General features: G+C 32.7%; 1 long non-coding RNA gene across 2 annotated transcripts in view; it reads left to right on the top strand.

Moving 5' to 3' along the window:
• LOC112133164 (uncharacterized) overlaps window positions 1-20,479 on the top strand; it is a 34,075-nt gene extending 13,596 nt beyond the window's left edge. The window contains exons 1-2 of one of the 2 annotated variants that reach the window (XR_002914840.2): window positions 14,093-14,191; window positions 19,930-20,479. This is a non-coding gene — a long non-coding RNA (uncharacterized LOC112133164). Of the gene's footprint in view, window positions 1-14,092; window positions 14,192-19,929 lie in introns of those variants that run through there. The other variant, XR_008524501.1, reaches the window with a different exon arrangement.
• Window positions 20,480-24,839: the final 4,360 nt, after the last annotated feature.

Raw genomic sequence — 24,839 nt, 5'->3', positions numbered from 1 at the left:
AATTTCTATCATTCATCTCATTTTTATCTACTTGAATTCTGAAAAAAATGAAATATAAACATTTGATAAACATTGATTAACCATAAGTATCATTTAAAAATAACAGGTGTAGCTATAAATGAAATAGACAAATTTTATATATATACATCTTTATTCTAATTAGACATGTTTGCTCATTTCTGAAAATGGATGTCCTACTTACACTATTTCAAAATGAATATATTACCATATTGATAAATAAAATGATTTTGATGGGGGGCTTTAAAGAGTATTCATTTGACAGAGTTTTGATTTAGAAACAATATATTTAGATTTTGCTCTAAAAGTCCTTTTACTGAGTCTTAATGGAACATTAATGCTCATATCTAAGTATCTTTCTCATCTAGCTCAATGTACCAGAGACAAAAATAAGTCCATTATATTTTGTAGTGTGTGTGTGTGTGTGTGTGTGTGTGTGTGTGCATATGCTCAGCAAGGTAGCAGTTCTTTAAGGGAAAAACAGGAAATGTAAGTCTATAAGCCTGCATTTTCAGACTTCAGGGCATCTTAACTGCTTTTCTCTTAAATCTGACCTCAGTAGTTTAAGAAAATTCTAACTTTAAACAGCCCTTTTTTTCAGGCTTTTAAATGTGACCCAATATTCTACTAAAATTTTATTTTTTCATTGCAGTTGAGCCTGTAAACAATACTTATAAAAGAAAAATTATTTACTTTTTAAAATACCATGAACCAAGAACAATTATTTCACACTGTGTATGAGAGAAATATGATTTCCATGTTAGATGAGGCTTTAAAGCAGTATTTTCCTACATGTTAAGGTATATCCTAAAGAAGTTGTAATACAATATATACATTTAGAGAAAAAATGTGGAGATTTGACTTCTATGATAACTATTCATTGCAACTAATTGGCACTTCTCTTAACAGAGTTGTCAAAATATTTGATTGATCATGATTAATTGATATTTATATAAAATTATAAATTACCACTTTTTAAATTTTGAATCCTTGGTGATCATTTTCAAGCAATGTGATGCTTACAAAATGGATGTACAATGGTTGAACTAATTTATGCTTCCACCAATAGTGTAAAAATATTCCTATTTCTCCACATCCTCTCTAGCCTCTGTTGTTTCCTGACTTTTTAATGATCAGCATTCTAATTGGCACGAGATGGTATCTCATTGTGGTTTTGATTTGCATTTCTCTAATGACCAGTGATGATGAGCTTTTTTTTCATATATTTGTTGGCCACATAAATGTCTTCTTTTGAGAACTGTCTGCTCATATTCTTCACACATTTTGATAGGGTTGTTTGTTTTTTTCTTGTAAATGTTTTGGTTACTTGTAGATTCTGGATATTAGCCCTTTGTCAGATAGATAGATTCCAAAAATTTTCTCCCATTCTGTAGGTTGCCTGTTCACGCCGAAGACAGTTTCTTTTGCGGTGCAGAAGCTCTTTAGTTTAGTTAGATCCCATTTGTAGCTATTCCTCAAGGATCTAGAACCAGAAATACCATTTGACCCAGCAATCCCATTACTAGGTATATACCCAAAGGATTATAAATCATTCTACTATAAAGACACAGGCACACATATGTTTAGTGCAGCAGCATTCATAATAGCAGACTTGGAACCAACCCAAACGCCTATCAATGATAGACTAGATAAAGAAAATGTGGTACATATACACCATGGAATACTATGCAGCTATAAAAAAGGATGAGTTAATGTCCTTTTCAGGGACATGGATGAAGCTGGAAACCATTATTCTCTGCAAACTAATACAGGAACAGAAAACCAAATACCACATGTTCTTACTCATAAGTGGGAGTCGAACAATGAGAACACATGGACACAGGGAGGGGAACATCACACTCCAGGGCCTGTCGGGAGCTGGTGGGTTAGGGGAAGGAAGCATTAGGAGAAATATCTAATGTAGATGACAGGTTGATGGCTGCAGCAAACCACCACAGTGCATGTATACCTATGTAACAAACCTGCACATTCTGCATGTGTGTCCCAGAACTTAAAGTATAATAATAATAAAATAAGTATTTCAAATGCTAAGCAATTTTGGGTATAGTAAAAAGTTCAATTAATTAAAAAAACCCTAAAATCAGAAAAAAACATAAAACTAAAGTGTTTTACTTTTCATAAAAACTTATCAAAAGTAGTTTAAACCATGCTTGCCTACTTGTCACCTAGCAATGTGGAGCACCATCTTTCTTTACGCACTGGTGAATTGTCATATGCTTTTTCAAGTTTGGATCAGCTTCCTGCATTGTGTTCTTTATTCTTTCAGTGTCTTGAAGCACCTTCAAGGGTTTTTTTCTAATGTGAACATTTTCTGCCAGCATTACTTCCTCTAGGACATGTTCATTCTGTTCATCACAACTACCTTTCTCATTTATGTTAAGTTCTCTTCCAGTAAGTTTCCGTGGCTTCATACCTAGAGACTCAAATGACAGCTGTGTCAATATCCCATGGTCAGCTGTCTTCTTATTGTATCTAATTTCACATCCAGCATTATTCCTTTTCATTTCTTTTCTGCATTTTTATCCATTGCACATTTCCTTCTTTTAATCATCCGTTTTGTAAAATGTCATGTGAGTTTATCATGGGAAGACATGGAGGCAACATAATTTAAAAAAATGGATGTAGGACTTTCTCCCAACTTCTCATTTCTAAATCAAAAGATATAAATAAGATAAACTACAGAGACATGTACATCAACAATGGAAACCTAGGATGGTTTTCTAATTTGTGAAAACTGGAAATATTTCTACATGAGATAGAATGCTCGTTGCTAAATTGCAGAGTAGCGTATTGACACAAAAATCCATCTGCAAAACTAAAATCAAGACATCTACTCCAAAGTAAAGACATATATACTATACAGACAGGGCAATTACATTTGATGTGCAGTTGTGATAGGGTGCTGGATCACAGGGACAAATTAATACAAAGGACATTATTTAAACAACCGGCAAAAAATAACCTATAGCCTGTAATGGATAATAATATTATATCAATGTTAATTTGTCTGAAGTAGCTAGCTGTAGTGTAATTATGTAAGAATATTTTTGTTCTTAAGAATTATACACTGAAATATTTAGGGATAAAGAAGCATAATGCCTAAAACTTACTTTCAAGTTTAGAAAAAGACTAATATGGATTACGTACCTATATGTAGATGCAAAACCATATCACTATGATTATGTAAATCTACCTATATCAACATTTATATCAATTCCTATACATGTATATCTATATATTTCTCTATATCTATATATATAGAGAGAGCATATGAGGGAAGAGAGAGAGAATTATAAAGCAAAATTCTAACCACTTGTATATTGGTAAGAATTTATAGGAGATTTTTTTTTTATTCTTGAAATTCTTCTACAAGTTGAGGTTATTTTATAATGAATAGTAAAAACAAATTGTTTTTGTGGTTTTGTCATTAACCCATATACAGCCAGGAACATATGTTTCATTCTGTTTTTGACCTTTCAGGATGGTTTTAAATAATTTTTTAAATTAATGTGAAATATATCTATGGTTCTGAAGTCAAAACTTTAAAAGCAAATTTATTCAAGGAAGTTTAGCTTTGATTTAATTGTTACAACCCTTTGCCTTCATTTCCCCCTTAAAACAATTTTTTTGAATTTTTATAATTTATATATTGAATTAATATTTATATAGTATATTTGATTATATATAAATATATAATATGTACTTATACTTACATATATGTCATTTACAATTACACACATATAAATATACACACAAAGCTTGCTTTTTATTCAAAAATATATTCTGATATTACGCCAGTGACAGAGAATTCTTCCTCATTCACTTTTACAGCTATGTAGTTATCATGTGGGTTTATCAGTTTATAAAATCAGTACCTTATTCATGGGAATTTAAATTATTTCCAAATTTTCTTATCTATTTGTTTTCTACTAATTATAATTAATAATTAATTGAATTCAATATGTTTCTAAACTGTAATAGTTTCAGTGATTCTGTGAATATGTATATATACATATATATAGTGTGTGTGTGTATGTGTGTATGTGTATATATGTGTGTGTGTGTGTATATATATATATAAAAATATATATACTGGCAAAATACATATAACCTGATAAACATGTGTTTTTGTATTTTATCATTAATTCTTTGAGAATGATTCTTAGAAGTCATCTTAAAAGTATAAATGTATATGCAGTTTTCTAGATATTGCTAATTTACCTTCTGCAGGTGTTGTGCCATTTTGCATTTTCAGCAACAAATTTTGAGACAATCTGTTTCTTTACTTCAGCAACAGCAGTTCTTCAAACTATTGCATTTTTTTGCCAATTGACAATAAATAGTATCTGTATCCATATGTAATTTGAATTCAACTTATTACGTTTACAATTATTTATTCAAATGGTATAATTTTAATTATTTTTCTACATATTCTAGTCCATTTTTGGTTATCACTTTATCTCTTCTCTATTTTTGAAGCTTTTTTAATATTATTTATATTTACCTTTTGTTGCCTTATGTGTATATGGGTGTATGTGTGTATTACCAGTTTGTCATTTTTAAAAAAGTATATATTTTCATAAAACTTTTGGATTTTTGTGAGAGAATACATTTTTATTTTTAGATAATATAAAGAAAGTCATGTTTTCTCCTAATACATGTGTTTTTATCCTTACATTTTAATTTTGAATCTACTTGGAAGATTTGCCATATGGTATGAAAAATGATCCAATTTTACTACTTCCATTTTTTTCTCAGTTGATTGTAGATGACGAATTTTTTCCTATATTCAGTTCCATTGGCCTTTCAAATTTTTAATATACAAATACCACATTCTTTAGAATTTTAGTGTGTAGTAATATCTGGTAGAGTTACTACCCTTCCCCCCACTATTGATCTTCTTATTTAAACTATTCCTACATGCTTGGTTTTCTGTTATGCCATTTTCTCTTAACGCTATTCCAAATAATGTTTTGTCTTTACCACTCTACCAAATCCGCTCTTTTCAATGCCATCAATGTCATCTGTATTTTGTTAAATCCAGTGCCTAATTACCATATTCTCATTTTACCATACCCATCTGCAGTTCTTTAAAGAGTCGCTATTCCCTCCTGCTAAAGCTTTGCTTGCTTTCTTATATACCACATGTGTCTGGTGTTCTGCCCAGATCATTGGCTACTCCCCCTCATGCAGTTTTTTGCAAAAATCCCTCTTCCTAGCTGAGCTTCTAACTGCAGAAATATCAAAGAAGTTATCCCTCTAACATTGTCTGTTCTTTATTTATTCTCACATCTAAGTCTCTGATGCAATTCCATGTTGTTAAAATTCGCTATAAGCCAAATTCATATCTTCACCCACTCCTGATTGCTAGATTTATATATAGCTCTACATTTCCACCTGACTGTATAAGAAATACTTGAAACTTAACATATCAAAAATTGAGTTATTTATTTAATCCAAAATTTTGCTTCTTCTTTTCAACCCTATCCCAGTAAATGATATCCATTTCCTTCCAGTTGCTTAAGAAAAATATTAACTTCATTCTTGAGTCTGCTCTCTTATGCCTTACATTTAATCAATTATCAAATATTATTGGCTATAAATTCAAAATATATCCAGAATTTGTCCAATTATCTTCATCTCTATCACTACCATACTCAACCAAGCTGCTACCATTTATTATCTATTCTTTAAAAATATAATATTTAAAGTGATATCCTGCTTCTGCCCTCAGTCCTCTAGAGTCTATTTCCAACATAGGAGAAAAATCGAATATTTTGATAGGTAAACCAATACTTCAGAGTCATCATAATTAATAGAACATGGTACTGGCATAGGAGAGACCTATGGTTCAAAGGAAGAAAATTAAAAGTTTGTTAATAAAATGTTATACATATGGTTAATTCATTTATTTTAAAATTTTAATTTTCATGGGTACATGGTAAGTACATATTCATATGGGATACTTAGATATTTTTATTTAGGTATACAATGCATAATAATCACATGAAGGTAAATGGAGTATCCATCACTTCAAACATTTATCATTTCTTTGTTATAGAAACATTCTAATTAAAAATACCCTTTTAATTATTTTTAAATAAACAATAATTTTTTTTACTGTAGTCACCCTATTGTGCTAGCAAATACTATATCTTATTTATTCTATCTTTGTTTTTGTACCCACTAACCATCTCCACTTTCCCTGTCCCCCCACTATTTTTCCAAGCCTCTGGTAACCATCATTCTGCTTTCTATCTCCGTGAGTTCAATTGTTTTAAATTTTAGCTCCTGCAAATGAGTGGGAACATGCAAAATTTGTCTTTCTGAATCTGGCTTATTTCACTTAACATAGTGTCCTCTAGTTTCATTTATGTTGTTGCAAATGACAGGATCTCTATTTTTTCATGGCTGAATAGTATTCCACTAGGCATGTGTACCACATTTCCTTATTGATTTGTCTGTTGATGAACACTTACGTTGCTTCCAAATCTTGGCTATTGTGAATAGCACTGCAATAAACATAGGAGTGCTGATACTCTTTGATATATGAATTTCCTTTCTTCTGGTTGTATATGTAGCAGTGGAAATGTTGGATAATACAGTAATTCTATGTTTAGTTTTCTGAGGAATGTCCATACTGTTCTCCACAATGCCTGCATTAATCTAAATTCCCACCAAGTGTTTCCTTTTTTCTTAATCCTCTCCAGCATTCTTATTGCCTGCCTTTTGGATAAAAGCCATCTTAACTGGGGTGAGATAATATATCATTGTAGTTGTGATTTGCATTTCTCTGATTATCAATGATGTTGAGCACCTTTTCATATACCTGTTTGCCATTTGTATATATTTTGTTGAGAAATATCTATCTAAATATTTTGCCTATTTTTAAATTGCATAATTAGATTTTTCCTATTGAGTAGTTGGAGCTATATATTCTGGTTATTAATCCTTTCACAGATTAGTAGTTTGCAAATGTTTTCTCTCATTCTATGGGTTGTATTTTCATTTTGTTAATTGTTTCATTTGGTGTGCAGAAGCTTTTAACAGGATGTGGTCCCACTTGCCCATTTTTGCTTAGGTTGCCTGTGCTTTGGGGTGTTACTCAAGCAATCTTTGCCCACTCCATTATCCTGGAGAACATCCCCAATGTTTTCTCGTAGGACTTTCATAGTTTGTGGTCTTAGATTTAAGTCTTTAATCCATTTTGAATTGATTTTTGTATATGGTGAAAAAAAGTGGTCTAGAAGCTATATCTCTCCCTCATTTTATATTGAAAAAGTAATTTAAAATTGATCATACCTAAATTTAAGACCTAAAGTTAGAAAACTCTCAGAAGAGAACTTAGGAGTGATTTTGAATTAGGCATTGTTTTTCTTTTACATGTGACACCCAATATACAAACAAACGAACAATAAATAAATAAATAAATTGGATTTAAAATTAAAAAATGCTTTGAAAAATATCGTAAAGAAAGTGAATAGACAGCCCACATATTAGAATATATTTGCAAATTCAATATGTTCTGATAAGGGACTTGTATCCACAGTATATAAAAAACAATTACAATGAAATAATTGAAAACGAAAGAAAAGTAAAAAGTGACAAAGAATTTAAGTGGTTATTTATCCAAAAAAGATACAAAAATAATTAACAAGCACATGAGAAATGTGCTCAATTATGTTTAACCATTAGGGAGCTACAAATCAAAACCAAAAAAATGATGCCACGTGAAATCCAAAAGATGACTCATACTGAAACAAAACAGAACATAGCAAGTTTTATGGAGAAAATGAAAACCCCATGATTGGTCATGGTATTGTAATATGATACAGATTCTTTGGGAAACAGTTTGGCTGTTCCTTTAAAAGTTAAATATGGAGTGACCATATGATTCAGCAATTCTATTCATAGATATAAACTCAAGAGAAATGAAAACATATGTTTACACAATATACATATATTCTATAGCAACATACTTGTCCCATATTGGAAACAACCTAAAAGACCATCGAATAAAAAGTGGATAAACAAATGTGGTTTTCAAACATTAATAAAATTAAATATTACTCATTAGTGAATAATATTAAAACTTTTAATATTGCTTTGAAAACATTATGCTTAATGAGGGAAGGTAGTCACAAAAGGTAACATATTATATAATTTAATTTATACGAAATGTCCAGAATGGGCAAATTCATAGAAACAGAAAGTAGATGAGTGCTAGCCAGGAACTAGAAGAAGGAAGCGGTGGAGATTGACAGATAATGAGTACAGGGCTTCTTTTTGTGAACATGAAAATGTCCTAAAATTAAATAGCGGTGATGGCTCCAAACTATGTAAATATACTAAAAAAGCAAAAGTAAAAAAACCCTCAGTGAATTGTGTGTTTTAAAATGGTGACTTTATTGATATGTGGATTTTATTTAAGTAAAACTCTGATTAAGAAAAGGTGTTTCAAATCATGTAAATCTTTTCAATATCTTCATATCTTATTCTGAGTAATAGCTAGCTTAAAACTTGTTAAATTATTTAATGAATATATGAAAAATATAATACGTATAATATTACAGTGTGGGTGGTATTTTGCTAAATTATACAGAATTTTAATTAAGAGTCCATTCAGTAAATGACAGGCAATGTTCACCCTACATGGCAAGAAAGGGACACCTGTTCAAAAAGATCCCAGGAGACTACAAGAGCAATTTCATAGTCATAAGTTGGAAAATAGCTAGGTCTTTTAAAGGAACTTTAAGGAACGATAAGATTCCCTATAAAAATGGAACATAATGAGCAGCAGGGACAGAAGTGTCTATAGGTAGCTGGAGAATTCTGCTCATAATTGTTTTTCTTAAGCTGGGAGTTTGGAAACATAGTCTAAGAAAAGTATATTTTGTAATCATAATTGACTGGAAAATATATATCATGACCTATCACTGGTTTTATATTCATCCTAGAACTTACAGAATATACACAATTTAAGGAAAATGAAATGAGCTTTACTACCCAGTGTCAGAAAATCTTACCCAGACTAGGATGGTCCTTGTTCATGTCTGTTTTGAAGAGTTTCACTTTTGACCTATTGTTAAATCTGAAAGAGAATTAGCTTATTTTTAAAACATCTTTTTAAAAAAATCAATTTAATCTACACTCTCCATTCAAGAACAGAAATCTGGATACAAAATGATTTAAAATAAATAAGTGCATAAAACGTTTTGGACAGGAGAAGTCTGAAACAGTTAAATACTGCAACTGCTGACCATTTGATGAGAAAACTAGTTGTGTTACTCTGAGTTGTGCCATACTTGATTACACCTCTGCAAATTTCAGGAAGCTGATATACCAGCATTTTGTGGGATTAACAGAAGATTTGGAAAATGATAGAAGATGCATGCATAAATTGTGTGTGGGTACAAAGCTTAGTTTTCAATGTTGTTTTTCAGAAAAAGATACGTGTTTTCATTGTGATATGTTTGCTTGACATGTAGTACGTAAATAAAAACAATTTAGATACTATATTTAGCCATCATTGTGCTTTTGTGGCAGTCTTTGGGAGGGGCACATCTCAGAGCTCCCTTCTAGGGAACCTACTGCAAGAAAGAAGGTAGCCCATATCCTCCACCTGGGGCTGGCCCACTTTAACAGAATTTCTGTCCAATAAATGACTTCCTCATGGTCAATCTACGCTAGAGTTCTCTGTTGGACTGGCTGAAACTTTTTCAAAACTCTACTACTGGCTAAGGCTCTTTCTAGTCTTATTCTCCCTTTTCTTTCTGTGTTAACTGGAGTCACATATTATTTTAGGCAGATAACTTTACCAATTTAATTTCTGAATCAGTATGTATAAATGTGTTGATTTGTACTGGTTGTGGAGATAATAGCTCTAAGATGTATTTAATGACTTCCTTAGCAGTAAGAGTTTAGACACTAATACAGAAAATTCTCTAGTTATATCCAGAGAAGAGTGATTTATGGAAGCAAAAAAAAATTAGGTTCTTACATTACTGTTGGAAATGATAGATTAATAAAGGATAGAGAAATACACAGGCAACTCTTCTTTTCTTCATTATCTAAGATCCCATATCAACTCTACCATCTTTAATTTTTACATCCCTACAACTGTAAGACTGTGTTAGTGGGGAATACAAATTCAGAGGTGACCTTGCATATTTGCCTTAATTAAAGAATTGTATTTTGACTGGTGTAGGTAGACAAGAAAATAAGTCATAAAGATCAGCATTTTGATATGTGAACTAATATATTAAGGTTTCTTAGATGTTTCTAGTTTTCTAAGATAACTGAGCTATTTCTAATGTTAGTGTTTAGTTATAAGTTCACACACAACTATAATAAGAAAATAATTGGTAAAGACATGTATAGCTTGCTTTTAAGCATTTATGCATATATAGCTTTACTAGCTCCCATTGACAGATTAGTGGGCAGTAGAATATAAATCAGAATGTCACTGTCATTTGGAAATAAAACACAAACATATGTATTACAAAATTATTATACACAATCATTACAAAATCAAAAATACATATGTATGTTTTTTATTCCCAAATGACAGTAACATTCTGATTTATGTTCTACTGTCTAATAATCTGATAACAACAAATAATAAGATCTGAAGAATTATAATAAGGTAAGTTTGAGTGTGTTGTGTTCTTTTCCACATTTAAAATGGTTATTATTTTTGAGGGCTATTTGTGTGCATTTGCCATTTTAGAAATGATATTTGTCTGTATTACTAGGTTTTCCTGATAAATTTTAACACCATGCAGTTTTGAACTTGAGGCCTTTTACTATGCTACAAAATTGTCCTAGTCTTTCCGTCATTATGGAGTATGATTTCCACAGATTTTTATTTTATTTTTTAAATTTAGGCTTATTCTATAGGACCAATCTTCATATAATTGACATTGGTGCCCTCTTATTTACTATTTTTGTATTCATAATTTCCAGGATTAAACTTATCATCCTTCTTTTAAGAACTGAGTAACTAAGGGTAAATCATCCTGGTACCTGCAACAATTCTGTTTTCCTTAAAAAAAATCATACTAAAGATGTTTTTCTCTCAAACTTTCACCTAATATTTTTTACTCCCTAATGTCCAGTTGACACTTCAGAAATACTCTTTATTCTTCTCCATTCTACTCTCTTCTCCTAGGAGACTGACATGTATAAACCAGATCGTTAAGTGTCTGGGTTACATTTATGTTTTACTAATACAGAACTGGTAAAGAAATCTGAAGGAATACAAAACTTGACATGAAGGTAATTATTCCCCTACTTCGTCTCTCAAAGTTGCTTTGAACTGGCTGTTTTCTGACATCAAAAGTTACCTTTGCTGTTTTTAGCTTCCTTTGCAAGACATTGACCACTTCTAGGTTTTAGTAACCTCCACTTTTTTCATGCCTTAATGGCTTGGGATACTAACAGTATTGGAGCTATTAGACACACCATTCCCTGTGGTTTCCCTTAGAAATCTGGATTCCCTTTCACTCACTTATTTGCAGTTATTCCTTTGTAAATAAACCCTTCTTGACTTACATTTGAATGTGTCTTGTTTCCTTTTGTGATACTGACAGACACAGCTACATTTGAGCACTAAATCATACTCAGTGTGTTAAAAGCATTACATAACTTTTTAAAATAAACCTTTGCAATTACATTTGCAGCTTGTATAATATCATCTGCATTTTAGAATGATAAAATTGAGACACCAAACTGTCCTCCTGCCAATTTCATGTGTAAATTCTAATCTCCAGTGCCTCAGAATGACAGAAATTTAAAGACAGAGTCTTTAATGAGGCAATTAGGTAAATGAAGTCCTATGTGTGAGTCCTAATCCGAAATGGTTGGTGTATTTCTAGGAAGAGGAGATTAAAACACAATGGCACAGACTTAGGGATGACCATACGTGACATAATAAGAAATATATGTTTGGTTTCTTCACCAAGTTTCTGGCACAGAGGTTCTAAAATACTTGTAACTTCCTAAATAATAATGGTGATAGGAGCATCTTGTGTTATAGTATTTGATCTTAGTCTCCAGTTTCTGAGACAAGAACTTCTAACACCCTTGGAATCTCTGAGGTCATAAGTGTCTTTTTGTATGTTAATGAGTTGAACACTGGTTGGGGCCCCAAGATACCTTCTGGATAGGGGCTGGTTGCCAGAGCAATCAATCATATAATTAGAGGGTTGGAACTTTTGGTCCTACTCCTTCACCTCCAGGGAAGGGAGAGGGATTGGAAATGGAGCCCAATAATCGATAAAAAGAATTTTATTAATTGTTCCTACATAAAGGATTATAAAAAACTTTAAATAGCATTTTGAGGGCTTTTGTATTGGTGAATGCATCCACAGCAACTGGCTGTTCAATTATACCTTTTGTAGTAACATGATTAGGCACTGGGTGCAGTGGCTCATGCCTGTAATCACAACACTTTGGGAGGCTGAGGTGGGCAGATCACTTGAGGTCAGGAGTTCAAGACCAGCCTGGCCAGCAAGGTAAAATCCTGTCTCTGCTAAAAACACAAAAATTATCCAAGTGTGGTGACACACACCTGTAGTCCAAGCTACTCGGGAGGCTGGGGAAGGATCCCTTGAACCTGGAAGACGGAGGTTACAGTGAGCTGAGATCGTGCCACTGCACTCCAGCCTGGGGGAAGGAGCAACACTCCATCTCAAAATAAATAAATAAATAATAAATAAAATAAAATAAAATATAAATAAATAAAATAATATGATTAGGGTAAATAAAGCATTTCCTTGAATTCTGTGAGCTGTTAAGGCAAATTACCAAACAAGAAGGGAGTTGCGAAACCCCTAATTTGTATCCATGTCAGACAGAAGTGCAGATAACATGGGGACTTACTACTTATGACTGGTGTCTGAAGTAGGGGCAGTCTTTTCAGGCTAAGCCTGTAACCTGGGGGTCTGCACTAACTCCAAGTATTTAGTGTCAAAATTGAATTAAATTGTAAAACACTCAATTGGTGTCTACAAAGAGTTGGATAATTGCTATGTGTAGAAAACCCGCACAGTTGGTGTGAGAAATATTGAGAGTAGAGGAAAATGAGTTTTCCTTTTTCCATCTGTGAACACACCAATAAGGTGGCCATTGCCAACTAAGGAGAGAGGCTTCAAGAAACCAAACCTGCCAATACCTCAATCTTGGACTTCCTAGCCTCCAGAAGTATGAGAAAATAAATTTCTGTTGTTTAAGCTGCCCAGTCTGTGATAGTTTATTATGGCAGCCCTAGCAAATTAATGTATATGCTTAAGCCTTACCTAAAATAACCACACCTAAAAAAGTGCAAGTATTAATCACAGTTCTGTCAATCCAGTGCACAGTTCTGTCAATCCAGTACTATATTAACCCCATAATTTTTCTCTTTAATATATTCTGGCAATTATCATTTGCTGATTGCTTCATGTCATTCATGTTATTTTCTCAATTATATTATAAACCCATTAAAAACAGTTCAATAATTTTATATCTTCTAGTGATAAGAACTGCCAATAATCATTTAAAATTTGACAAGTACCAAGCTAATTGTAATTGCGTCACCTGTATTATGTCACTTAATTCTCCAAAACTTCTTTTTTTATTTTAATTTAACTAATTGTATCTGTATTTTGTAGCTGGGAAAACTGTAGTCAATAGAACTTAAAGAAGTTGCCTATGTTCACACAACTGGTAAACTGAAGAGCCTGGATGCTTACTCAGTCATACTCAGGAACTCATCTATGGAGCCTATGCTACTAATTATAATTCCTACCCAAAGCGCAGCACAATAATGACCTAGCATGTTGCAAGACATATAAAATAGGCTCTTAGAAAATCTTGAGGCTATGAGAAACAATTTCGAATACAAAAAAGTTATCTAAAATAATTAGAGTTATGTTTAAAATTAGGATACCTTACTTATAACTTATGAAATATAGTCAGTATTTCTTCTCGAATTATGATTAAAATCTTGTGAATATTTTTAGCTAAAATAATAAACTAAGAGTAATGACATTTTAATAAATATTCTTTCAGGGCTGAGAACCCACTCTATCATCATTAGATAGTGGCAGCTCCTGTAAGTTTTTAAGGGTTATTGGAAGATTATTTGTCTTCATACAGCTTCACCTAAGTTGTGAGTTCCAAAACAGCAAGACTGTTTTCTATTTCATTTACTATTACTTATCTAAGACCTAAAATAGCACTTGACAGAATGTAGTTACCAGTAGATAATCGTGAAATGCATAATCAATAATTAATATAAATCAATAAATAATATAAATCAATTCCAAGTATATCAGCTATTATTAAAGTAAGGGACAAGATGGATAAGAAACACTGAAAATATAGTAAAAAAAAAGCAACTGCTAAGTAAACTGCCTGGTGGGAAACAGATAACAGAAAATAACAATAGAAACTTTAAATCACATTGTTGATATTTGGTCACATCAAATTAAACGTGCTTCTTAGTTTCAGATTAAATGTCTTCATCTCTGTCCTTCACAATAATTTATAAACATAGACATATATGTATCCAAAAAAATCTCACAAACTTTTCCAGAATACTCATCCTGATTCTCATCTAACTTAATGTACTGCATATTTTACCTGTCTCATATCCGGGCCTGTTTCACAGAATTTAAACACCACAAAGTTATGGATTTTTGTCTATTTTCCTGCCATAGTTCTTGGCTTATAATCTTATGCTTATGAATTGGTAACTTATATATGAAAGATGAGTTAAGTGAGTATCCCTTATCCAAAATGTTTAGGACCAGAAGTGTTTCAGATTTCAGATTTTTTGGTGGGGTGGGGGTGGAATATTTGCATATATGTGATGAAATATCTTGGGGATGGGATGTGATTCTAACACAAAATTCATTTATGTTTTATATTCATCTTATACAAATAGCCTGAGGTAACTTTATTAAAGATTTTTAATAATTTTGTGCATGAGACAAAGTTTTTGTACACTGAGCCATCAGAAAGCAAAGACATCATGTGTAGAATTTTCCACTTGTGACATCATGTCAACACTCAAAAAGTTTAAGCTTTTGGAGCAGGAAAACTCAATATGAAGCACTTTTTTTTATAGTATTTTCTCTCAAAGAAAGCAAGTCAACGGGGAGAATAGACATAGGCCTATGAATTGACATAGTAGTTATTTTCTTGTTGCTATTCTGATATGTAAAACAGATGATTACCAGTACAAATACCAACTCTCAAAAAATTATTTTTATTTATGCACAATTGTCATCTAAAGGACCACATTCCCAGATGTTTCAGGAAGATAATATTAAAATTTATGTTATTTATTGAGTAATGAATCATGGATTATTTAATAGGGCTCAGAAAAATTCAAAAATTTCATTCAGTAAAAAACAAATCCTAACTAAAATGATACATGATAGTCTTTCAGTGTCCTACAAATTTTTTAAAAGTTTACATAAAACCAAAAATTTGACTATGTAATTAATCCAAATTTTGCCAACCGCATACATATGAAATATCTTTTATGTCTAATATTTGTGTATAGCTTTATTTGCATAGTCTACATAACAATTCTCTCATCAGCCTCACTCTATATAAGCACGAGTTAATATAGTACAGTTTTATATCACTATTAGAAATGTATAAAATAATAAGCTACTTTGGATATGGAGATTTTCCAAGGTGACTCTATTTTCTTGAATTATTTCTTTTATTAAATATTAATGATATGTAGCATACAGAGTAAAGTAATGATAAGTTAGACAATTCACCTTGTGGCAAACCTTTACTCATTTCAAGATTAATCATCAAAAGCTCAGCATTACATTGAAAATATTTTATCACTAATTTGTAAATAAACACAAACACATCCTGTCAGTTAACCAATGAGCCATCAGTCATAGAAAATGTACTACCTACATCTTTTTGTTAGTTTGGTTTTTACTTCTTACTTTAACTTTCAATATACTATTTTTTTCAGTAAAATTTGTACTGTAAAATATATAACTTATTTTTACATGGGATCATTTTTGCTATTATTTTTAAGATTCCCAAGAGACTATAGCTGTATACCCACATACACATTTTCCTCTAACCATGTAACTGAATCCACCTGGTATTTTTTATGAGGTTAAACTCATATGTAAAACTCGTACATACATAAAAATGGTTAAACTCATACATACATAAAAATATGTATTTTTCTAAATAGTCATTTTTTCTATGCTTTTGATTTCAATTATTGCTAAAGATTCTTTATATTTTAAATATAAAGGCAAAAATGTTACTAGGGATTATTTCTTGGTTGTCAATCACTATTCTAGTAACATACTCTTTTCTCAACTGGAGGTTATTGTTTATTTTACTATATGTCAAGGTGAGTTCAGAAGGTGGATATTGATTTGAGATAAGGGTGCTTTGGTCATATTTATAAACTGAAATATATATGAAGAAAAGAGAAATTTTAAGATACATAAGAGAGAGGATAAATTATATCAAAAAATATTAAATTAGGTTTAAAAATTGTTAGAACAAGGCTGACTCTTCCATTGAGACAAGTTGTAAAAAGGACATAGAGATGGTTTTAAGTGTATATATGTTTACACATGCATATAACAAAAAATTCAGACTTTAAATTTTATTATCTCACTTTCTGTGTAAATTAGGCAAAACAATTGTTGTTAGTTGTAAACAACCAAAATAGCAAGATTTAAAGAAGTATTAAATTGATGTTTTATAGTGATTTGGGCTTTAGAGAAGGAAGTACTATAGTGTTTGGCAAAAAACCAAAATCAATATATAATATTCATTCTTCTCTCTTGGCCTGAACAAAGTGCAAATTCGGTTGCTTATCAGTTGACAAACGCAAACTTGTGCTTTGTCATAGTTAACTCTCTCTGTAATTAGCAAAACGGGCTAGAAAAATCAATATTACTAGAAATGAACATTTATGTCACAATAGTGGAATAGACTCTGTAGAACAACATAACAAGCCACAAGGGAATACTTTGCTCTGGTTTTTTGTGTTCACTAGATAAGTAGAAACTTCAGTTCTATATTCAATGGAATCAGAGGAAATCACTCCACATATTTCCCAATTTAGTTGGAAAATCTTAGAAGGCTTTTTTTTTGGTGTCATATTCTGTGTAAAGAGAGAATCAATTTCTATCTATATTTTTGACAAGGAAATTAAAGATATAACAATGTGTTCTACAGTGTGTTAGGTGGAGACAGAATCTGTACTTGCATTTGGAATTTGCTTTAGATGATGCTGAAGATGATGATAATGATGTTGTCTTTAGTCCTTCAAATCAGTGTGATTTGAGTTACTTTCATTTTACTGGATATTTTTCCAGTTGTTGAAATTAAAGCTTGAGAGTACTATACTAAATCTTGTATTAATACAAGATTAAATCTTGTAGAAGATTAAATATAATCTTCTAAGCTTTAATTTCACCAACAGAAAAAGTTATTTACATGACAATTCAGTTAATATACCTGCAAATATCTATTGATGTTTTTGTCTTTGACTTTTGTTAACTAATCTTAAGAAAAATTTAAATGGTTGATGTGTATATTTTGCTCAGAGCATAGTGAAAAAATTCCTACAACAATTCGGAAGGTATGTATGAGGGATATTGGGATAAACAGGGACGGTGCAGATCTTTGGGGTTATGTTATTTTACTAACATCTGAATTTATTTTAGATACTTAACAAGGAGCTAGAGTGAGGCATTTGAGCTTTATTCATTGAGTACCAGGGAGGGAAAAACTTCAGTTCCGAAGATGTAAAACAGGTGTTGTGCAGTGACTCTTCAATTAGTATATTCTTAGTCTTTCTCTATCTATGTGGTTTAAAATTTCCAGATAGTAATTCTTCCCACATGACTTGCGTCTAATGTCTTGCTGCTGCAGCAGCAGTGAAGCTTAGCAATCTGCCTGTATTCTTCACTGGTGTTGCTCTCACCATGTCGGCTCTGCTGCCTTCTCTGCCTGACTCTGATTTTTCCTACTTATATGATTCTCCATCTGCTTCCTTTTCTGGCGGCAAAGTGGCCCTGCCTATATGCTCCTTTGCATTCTGCCATCTTTCTAGTTTTGCTGTTGTTTTAACTATATTTTAAACATGTAGCACAGTTGATTGAAAACTGAAGAAATGTCTAGTGCTTGTTTAAATTTTTTGCAGGGAACAGTTAGTCTTTGCCACCAGCTAAACTGTGCTTTAAACCTAGGTGCAGAAACTTCTTGCAATATGTTTTAAGTAACCAAAATGGAAAATCCAAGCAAACTGTTGCCTGTGTTTAGCCTTGCGATTTAAAGACAGCTGGTAGAGATGAGCACTAACATAAATCTTGTCTGAATTCCCCAAACCCAGTAAATGAATTGTGAATTCTTTATTGCTTTTTCTAGATATTTAACCATAGGTTATTGTGATATAATGGAAAGCACAATGAATCTGAATTTAGAAAATCTAGGTTCATATTCTTTACCCACTTACGTGATATATGACCTAGGGGATATAACCTAATCTGTCTATATCTTCCCCCATCTCTACCTTCACTTTGGACATAAGAACAATGAGGCTGAGAGAAAACATGCAATTTCCTGAAGTTTTCAAAGCAAGAAAGTGTCAGAAATATACATCAAATTAGGTTTTTTTGACCTCAAAACCTATACTCAATCAGGACACACAGTACTCAAGTCTGTTTTTTCAAAACTTATAGTAATGCTCCTTAAAAGTGATGCTTATTGCTAGAGTTCACCCATATTTGAACACTCGCATGACTTGTGACCAATTGCCATCTACCATTTATGACGCAATTTCTCTTTAGCCTATAACTGAATTCATGAGCCTCATTGTTATACTTCCCCACCACAAAAAAAATCCTGAGTTATTTTTGCCCTGTGACCTTACATTTCTACTTCTTTTCTGAATTTCTTGCTGAACTTATGCCCGTTCCAAATCACATGAAATTTATGTGGATCAGCATTTTATCAATTTATTTTACTGTCCCCACAGTTCTTCTGATGCACTCACAATGATGTTGTCACTCACTCTCTTGTCAAAATTTCAAATTCACTTGCCCTTTTTTCCTTTCACTACATTACATAACAAAACGTTAATCCTGGATAATCCAACTATCTACATTGTCTTGCCCACAATTGGCCGGCTGAGCATTTATGATATAATATAAATACTATAATAATATTTAACATATATTATTATTTAACATCTATAAACTTAATTGAGCATATTTACAACTCTAGATTCTTAACAGTCTTAACTAGACCGTCGATCCCACTGAGCAAGTATATTTGCCCGAATATTTTTATTTTTCACTTTTCACAAGTGTTAAATCCTCCTAAAGTATCATCAAACCTCCAATAAATCTTATTTCTTTCTCAAAAAATGATTTTATATACTACTTCACAGTAAAAAACAAAAATAAAAACGAAACAAATAGATGGGAACTATTTCAATATCCAAAAGATATAACACAAATCTATCGATATTTGTATTTTTTGTCCTATCCTTCCTTCTCTTTTCTTTCTGTTAAAATGTAGGAGGATTAATATAGATTATGTAATTTGCCAAAAGTCACACAAATAGTGGAAAAGGAATTTGAACTTGACCCTTGAGATGGTGAAGTTTGTATGTCAACATGACTGAGCTTAGTATGCTTGGATAGTTGGTAAAACATTATTCCAGGTGTGTTTGTGAGGGTGTTTTTTTTTGGAAGAGAATAATATTTGAATTGATAGATTGAATAAAGAAGATTACCCTCACCAGTGGTGGCAGGCATAATACAATCATTGGAGGGCCTGAATAGTGCAAAATTGCTTCCTACTTGAACTGGGATGTCCATCTTGTCTGGTTTTCAGATGTTGGTGCTTGCTTTAGGACCTTCAGACCTGGATGGGGATGTATGATCAGGATCCTGGTTCTCAGGCCTTCTGGTCCGTACTGTAGCTATACCTCCAGCTTTCCTGTGCTATCAGTTTGGAGACAGCAGGTCATGAGACTTCACTGCATTCATAATTATGTGAGCCAGTTTGTCATGGTAAATATGTATGTATGTATGTATGTATGTATGTATGTATGTATCCATCCATCCATCCTATTGATTCTGTTTCTCTGGAGAATGCTGTTTAAAACACCTCTCTGCCTTCAGAACCCATTTTCTTTCCTCTGACATATTAATACTTTGAATTTTATAGAGAGATATTATGTGAGCAGATGTGGCATCTTTATTGAATATAAAATGGTCAATTTTGCTGCATCACCCAATTTCTTACTCTGATAGAAACTATAATGTAAGGAATGAGATAATAATTATAAGTGATTATGACAAGTGTAATAATAACATCACTTTTATAAGGAAATAAGGAAAAACAATAATTTATAATGAAATAAAAACTAATGATCAACATATCTTTGCTGTGGTCAATAATTTAACTTGATGTTTAAGAAAGCCAGTTTTATTTCTTTGAAGCTCCAAAGGATCTACTGCAGTGTGATTTATTTCTGAAACACTGTGAAATTAATGAAAATATTATTTGTAGGGAAAAATGAGTTTACTTGCATTTGTAATATAGGCTTTGCCAGAAGCAGCAGCTGTGCCTGTGTCAAGAATATTTCATGCTGAAAAATGGAAGGTTGATTTCTGCTGTTTTTCCTTTCTTTCCCCTTATTTTTGTCATTTATCATTTTGAAGAAAAACGGAATAATTTTAATTATTTAATTATAACATGGGGGAAGAATAATAGTGTGCCTAGAAATGCAGCTATGTCCAACTCAGTTTTAATATAATTTAGGTTGATTATCCCAGTCACTTGAGTTTGCCCCAATACTGTTAATTGTAAAAGATCAATCAATCCTAACTATTAAATTCATATGAAAATCAGTTTCTGCTCTTCAGAAAAATGTCAGGATCTTATTAAGGAGGTAAGTTATGCTCTGATGTGTTCCAGACTTAAGAAACAGGTGCAGAAATGGATACTTCAGGCATATTCTATGAGTGCTTTCTACAGATTGTCTTTGTTTCATTACTCAGTACACCTTAGGAATGAATGTTTAACCTGTTTCGTATTATCCACAAAGTTTTTTGAGTAAAATGATTAAATGTCTTCCAACAGTCATGTGATCTGTGATAGCCCTGCCCCATGTAGAAAAAAAAATATATGTATATAAAATTACAAAAATGAAAGACAGTATTGAGTTTATGTTATATAACACTTATATCACACCAGCATTAGGTAATTTTGCTTGAACATTCTTCTCTAATGCCCTCCAAGCAAGTATTTACCCGTGCTTTTTGAATTTTAGAAGGATTTGACATCAAACTTCCCAGTTTCAGTTGCTTAATTTCATCACATACCAATTTATCTTTTTGAACATTAGTACACAAACTGACTCAAGTATACTTGTGTCCCTCCCGTTTTTTATTGTTTCTCAAAGAGCTATTATTTCTCAAAAGTGTTTCTTAAAATACACTCGTAGGTTCTCTTTTCCTGGAGAAAGATCTCTGAATTCAAAAGATCTGTCTTTTAGTCCTGGGTCTGCATCTTAACTCATCTAGGTCTTTAGGTAAGTCAGGTACAGTTGCTGTTTTCATCTGTAGAATGGAAATAAGAATACATTTCTCAGACAATTATTTAACAGTTATATGGAAAAAGGTCTGGGCTATGGCATATTATTTGAAAAAAATACAGGATATGGATAATAGTAAATCACTATATATATGTAAATCATTGTGTTAATGAGGATCTATTAGTATCCTTGAATACCAAATGTCTAAACTAAGTGTTTTGGCCTTGTTTTATTTTATCTTAGTATTATTATTATTATTATTTTGAGACAGAGTCTCACTCTGTTGCTCAGGCTGGAGGGCAGTAGCACACAATCTTGGCTCACTGCAACCTCCACCTCCCGGGTTCAAGCAATTCTTCTGCCTTAGCCTCCCTAGTAGCTGGGACTATAGGCACACACCACCACATCCAGCTAATTTTTATATTTTTAGTAGAGATGGGGTTTCACCATGTTGGCCAGATTGGTCTTGAACTCCTGACCTCATGATCCACCCACCTCGGCCTCCCAAAGTCCTGGATTACAGACATAAGCCACTGCGCCTAGCCATGTTTTGGCCTTATTTTATTAGAGCAATGGTTTTTTAAGTGTCTGTATTTATCTTGGGCTCAAATTTCCTTTATTTAATGATTTAATTTTTCAGTTTGAAGGTGATTCTCTCCTTCTCCCAACTCCTGTCTCTCTTTCTTGCCATTGACGATAGAAAACACATAAGAATAGATTTTTTCTATCTTTTCTGAATTCCCTGCTAACCTTGCCTAAAGCTTTAAGATTAGCAATTATTTATTCTACTTTTTATTCTAAAAGGAGCCTAAAATCTATGTGTAAATGAATACCGTGTGCAACACTCATTTCATTGTGATATTTTAAATTTTTTTAACATATTTTTAAATACTTGATTCTTACTTAGAAAGCCTTTATGTCCCAATATTAGTGCTGGTTAATAGCAAAGATACATAAACAGAGAGATTCACTCCTATGCATTTGCAATGGTCTCATTAAAAATTCAAGTATGTTCTTTTAAATTTAGTCTACTACAAATTATTTGTCTTTCATTCAAAAAGTGAACTATTATGTACCCAGTACTGGTAATGTAAAGATGAAGCATACAATTTTTAAAGTATATCCAGTAGATAACAGTTTCATGGGAAAGAGAAATTGACTATTATGATTTATGATATAGAAGCAGAGAAAATAACAGCTCTGATTGAGTAAGTCTGATGGATTGAGAGGAGTTTTCCCAGAGGAAGGGACATTTGAGCAGGGTTGAAGAGGATGAACAAAAGGAAAAGCAACAAAAGTATTAGAGATCTGGAGGTAAAGGAAACAATGCAAATATGAGAAACTAATCTACATGAGCATAAACAGCGGAGATGAGGCAATAGAAAGCCATACACTTTTGATATGTCTCCCACCCCCAACCTCCAGCTTTTGCATCAGTATTGGCAAGAATGAAGAGGAAGCTGAAGGCTTCATTTCAGCAGTCCCTTTATCCCTGCTGGGGCAGTCATCAAGAAAAGCCCATGACTCTCATATGCATTACTAAATCTTATCTTTCTTCTAGGCCTTATCCCCTCCCTTTTTTTTTTAGAATGTGTGGTCTATTACTATCAAATGTTCTGTATCCCAATGCTTTCTCAGAAAATTGCTTTTACTACCTTGCTCTTATGGAAATATGATTCTCCCTTGAGGACATTGTTGTCCTGGATTCTCATACAAGTGGTGACTATTTTATCTTAATATTTGTAAGCAATACCTGGCACAGAATATTAACTATGATGGATCTATTTGGAACATATAATTGGGAACATATAATCGGGATTATCAATTATTCTTTCTTGAAGCACTTTATCTGCCTATTTTTCCCTGAGCTCACTGATTCTATTACTCAGTCTCTTATGTGAGCTGCTTCACATCCACCCATCCTTTGATTTGAGTGTATCAGTGGCATCTTGAAACCCCTATGTATCTCCCTCTGAACTTTCTCTTTTTTTTTTTTTTTTTTTTGAGACAGAATTTCACTCTTGTTGCCCAGGCTGGAGTGCAATGGCGCCATCTCGGCTCACCGCAACCTCCACCTCCCGAGTTCAAGGAATTCTCCTACCCTAGCCTCCCAAGTAACTGTGATTACAGGCATGAACCACCGCACCCAGCTAATTTTTTGCATTTTTAGTAGAGAGGGGGTTTCTCCATGTTGGTCAGGCTGGTCTTGAACTGCTGACCTCAGGTGATATGCCCACCTCGGCCTCCCAAAGGACTGGGATTACAGGCATGAGCCACTGCACCCGGCCACTTTCTCTTTTTGATATGGCTCTTATTTCATTAGTGACAGCAAATTCAGTTGATCAGGTATTAATGTATGGATTTATCCCTGACTCTTCTTTTACTTTCACACCCCAAATCCAATTTTTTGGCAAATATTTCCAGCTTGGCCTTCAAAATAAACCCAGAATTTGACTATTTGTATCTATCCACCTTCCATCTTCCTGGTCTAAGTCAGCATCCCCTCTCTTCTGGATTATTGTAATAGTCCTCAGGACTTCATGCTTCTGTCCTTGCCTTTTTCATCCTTTAATCAATTCTCAGCAGGGCAGCAAGAGTGATGTTTTTCAATGATGTATAGATCATATCAGCCTTTTAAAACTCTCAAGTGGTTTTCCACATCATCCAAAGAAAAACCCAAAGTCTTCAATGCCTTTCTGGTACTGGCCATCCATTATAACTCTGACTTCACCATCTAACATTATCCCCCTTGTCATTCTCATTTAGCCACCGTTGCTTGCTTTCTGGTCCTCAAATGCTCACACTCCACGTTGGTTCTCAGCTTTGCAGTTGATGTTCCATCTGCCTGGACTGTCTTGTCCAGATATCTGTAAGTTCATTCCCTTGATCACTTCTGGTCTTTGCCCAGACATGTCAGTAAAGTCTCTTGGAATCATCTTATTAAGCGCACAAACACCCTCCCAAGAGGCACATAATCCCTCTAGCTCTATTCTATTGTGTTTGTCACCATACAATTCCTTATTTTGATTTTGTTTTTATTTGTTGACTGGTATGTGAGCTTTATGATGGCAATGATTTTTGTCTGTTTAATCACAACAGGAGTTCAAAGTATTTTTAAAAATTAAAACTAAAAGGGATAAAATACATATTTTTAAAAACAGTAAACATCAAAACTATGAAAAATGACTAGAAAATTTAACAA

The sequence above is a fragment of the Pongo abelii genome, chromosome 3 (assembly GCF_028885655.2).
Source record: "Pongo abelii isolate AG06213 chromosome 3, NHGRI_mPonAbe1-v2.0_pri, whole genome shotgun sequence".
Lineage (NCBI taxonomy): Eukaryota > Metazoa > Chordata > Mammalia > Primates > Hominidae > Pongo > Pongo abelii.
Note: the sequence above shows the minus strand (reverse complement) of the source record. Positions and strands in the feature narration are given on the sequence as shown.